The following is a 3,548-nucleotide window of genomic DNA, read 5'->3' on the forward strand; positions in this document are numbered from 1 at the left end:
TTGAAATATCTTGTGAGTTTCTGTGAAAATAAATTCTCAGATATTTATTTTATATAATTTGAATAAGTATAAAAAATGTTATATATGCTCATTGCTCATACTATGTTGTGTATGCGCATACCCACATTTTCCATGAGACAGGAGGTCCAGGATTGGCATCTGATGAACAAAGGACAGAATCTTCTCTGTACTTTACATTCATAGTAGATTGAGATACAACCAGTCCTATGCTTTTAACTGCAAAAGTTTAATAATGTTAAAGTGCAAGTTAATTTGCATCCAACAACACCACATTACATAAAACAACCCAGTTTCCATAAATTTACAATTTTTGATCTAAACAAATTCTTGCGCATAATATTTTAAAATTTAATAAATAGAAATATGATAATAAACTACCTTCATATCACTAATGACTAAACAAACATTTTTGCATACCGACCTTTAAATTGACAAATATAATTAGCTGTAGATGAGGAAATAGTTGATCTCCATTTCCAAATATTTACACCGGAGTGTGAACTAATCAGACTATAGTTGCCCATGTTTGGATTGTAAAAATGCCAGTTATTGTATTCACCGTTAACAATAAATGAACCTGCAGAATGTCATGATTGTTGTAAAAAATTGAAATACCAAGAATAATGTATTACTACATAAAAATTAATTTTACCACCAATTTAATGTAGAGTAACCTGATAAACTATTTACAACAAATTCCACGTTGAGTGGTTTTATTATAAAACTTGTGATGGGTTGTGCTCCATTCCCAACCAGTTCCATCTGATGCCTTCACTGCATCAATCCAAGCTGGAATGTATAATTGTCCAGCATCTAGTTGCCCTTTGCAATACGTTACACATTGCATTGATCAGTTGCTAATGAAAAACTCTGTACCTGAAGCAATGCCCTGTATAATACCCTTTAATTTTGAATTATTTTTTTTAAGTAGCTTATACAGAACCCAAATGGTATTTTAATTGTATTTTAAATAGATTATATCAAGAATGTATTGTGATTCTGTTGGAAATAAGTATTTTACTATGGTTAGTGCTTGTCATCCATTTTCCTGCACTCTTGTAAGCAGCTCCTTCAGTTTGAATGAAGGTTTGAGTTTCTACATCTGGTATAATTGCAAGGTGACCACCCAATCCAACACATGCTGATTTTGCACCAGCGTGACTTGTAGCAAATGGAGAAAATAGGAAAAAGTTTCCTTTGTAGTATTCTAATGTGACTGGAATAAAACAAAAAGAAAAGTTCAGTTTTGGGTTAAATGCATTGGTTCCAACTATAATTTCATATAAATGAACATGTTCTGTGTTTCCAGTATTGATATTTCTGCATTTTTCGCTGTTCTTTTAATTTTTATCTGTTGAGACCTCTGGTTGTGATTGTACTAAAGGTTTGGTTTGCCAGATTTATTTGGCCGAATCAACGATTTTGACAAAGATTTAGATTTTGTCGAATCGTTTGTGCTGATTCAACACAAACCCAACTTTTTCACAGACAATATAGATTTGCAAGAACAATTTGTGAGATAATAATTAAAGACTGTTTGCAACAAATACTGATTCAATTAATCATCATACTTTATAGCAGTGCTAATATTTTCGGATACTGTTCAATGGGCTATGGCACACAAGCATTTTAATAAACTTGTTCTTGAAACAAAGGTAAATGTTTCATTATATTCCTGACCGAGTCTGCTCACGATCCCAAACAAAGAAACACTAACATTTTTTTTTGTTTTTTTTTTCCCTGTAATGCATGTGTCCATAAGCATCGAAATATTGAGAATTCTGATAAAAACCAGGGTGGCGAGGTGTATATAATTTGCGTTCTAGGTTATGACTAAAGGTCGACTGATGTATAAATTGTACGAGGGACGAGCGTCCTACTTGACCTTTACATGCAACGTAGATTAACGTCTTCGTGGGTAGTAGTTCAGCCTTAGCATGCGTCTTATTTTAGCCCTAATGTGTGTCGTAGTTTTATCTTTATGTCGTCGAAGTCTAACCTTTACGTGCGTTGTAGTCACATTTTATGTTATCTACTTAAAAACGCAGAACAACCAACAGGAGAACCCGTATAAACAAACACCATTGCTGCCAAACATACAATGTTGTTCTATTGTAAACAATGTTAGCGGTAAAAAATGTTCCAGAAGTAGCGCTGCTTTATATATATAATATGTTCCTCAGCCAAGCAATATGTTTGTTACGAAATAGTAGGCATTCACACATGGATTCATTGCATTATAATAGAGATTATTTAACTTGTCAATTTATTACTACATAGTATTAATTAACTCATTGATTATTTGCGTCATAATAGCGATTTACCCCTTGATTATTTGGCCAGTAGGAACTTGAAAACAGGTTTGAACATTTTGCGAATGTTCAAAGTGATGTAAAAAAGACAATAACGCATATGTTACAACCACCGAATCTTCCGCTGTATTATTGCGTAACAATGCATTATCGAGATTAACGCAAAAACGAAATAAAACAAATGTTCCGTTCGCATTGTAGTTTAGCCGTATATTTACTAGGAATGTGCCGAGCTCGAACTCAAAAGCTCGTACCCGAGCGTCTCCTTTTTTGACGCTCGGCTGAAATCTGGGCCGAGCGCCGAGGCTTATGCTATTGCTATAATGTTGCACGCCAGAGCGAAAAATGTTAAAAATGAAGCTACTAAAAGATAACGAGACTAGTCAGCGTAGCTTTCTCTTTAATTATTTTTCGTACAGGAACGTATTCTTGTTCCCCTTTCTCCTTGATGGTGTCATAAGTGCTTGGGCTTGGTGCGAACCCCAACTTTTACATATTGTTTATTTTCCATGCGAAGAAAAAACGATCATGTCGAACAGGAATTTTGGCATTTCTGGATTTGCCCTGCATGGTATTTTGACAAAAGCTGAAAGCTACCGTGCAGAAGTTATAAGTTTAAGAAAGCTAATACTTGCTCTGAACTTTTGATATAAATTTATTGGTTTTATATTTAACAATTCTTACCGTCAAACTGGCAAATGCAATGAGCTTTAACCGTATTACTTGTAGATCTCCAACTCCATCCGTAACTTTCGTTATACGAGCTAATCACTCCATAGTTACCCTTGTCTGGATTGTACACATGCCAGTTGTTGTATTTATCATTTATTAAGAATTAATAAGTCCGCACCCTTGTACTTGATATCATATTTATTGTTCTAGATAAAGGGTAATAATCCTAGCCAGTGAGCTATAACGTAACGACATAAATTAAATAGATTGAAACGATATAGAACAAGTATACTATGTAGAAATCATACACTATCAAACGAGACTAACTTGGGCAATACGACACGTTACACAACGACTACAGACAGAGACTGATAATGTGAAACAAAGAATACTGAGAAACATCGAAGGCGCACGAGGCGCGAAAGAAAGATGCCTCGCGCGTAATCAATGACGTCACGACATGCGCTACCGTGCTCGCGCCAAAACCGTTGGTGACGTCACAACAGGCGCGAAAATGTTGACGCGCCCAAAACCCCACAGAGT

The 3,548-nt window shown here is 35.1% G+C and overlaps 1 long non-coding RNA gene across 1 annotated transcript; it reads right to left on the reverse strand.

Annotated features, from left to right (window-relative positions):
- Positions 1–630: 630 nt before the first annotated feature.
- On the reverse strand, positions 631–3,399 carry LOC113475541. Its single transcript, XR_003397286.1, has 3 exons — positions 3,018–3,399; positions 1,043–1,237; positions 631–810 (listed from the first exon to the last, which is right to left on the reverse strand). It is a non-coding gene; the product is annotated as an uncharacterized LOC113475541 (long non-coding RNA).
- Positions 3,400–3,548: the final 149 nt, after the last annotated feature.

This window comes from Ciona intestinalis, unplaced genomic scaffold (assembly GCF_000224145.3).
Source record: "Ciona intestinalis unplaced genomic scaffold, KH HT000832.1, whole genome shotgun sequence".
NCBI classification, from domain to species: domain Eukaryota; kingdom Metazoa; phylum Chordata; class Ascidiacea; order Phlebobranchia; family Cionidae; genus Ciona; species Ciona intestinalis.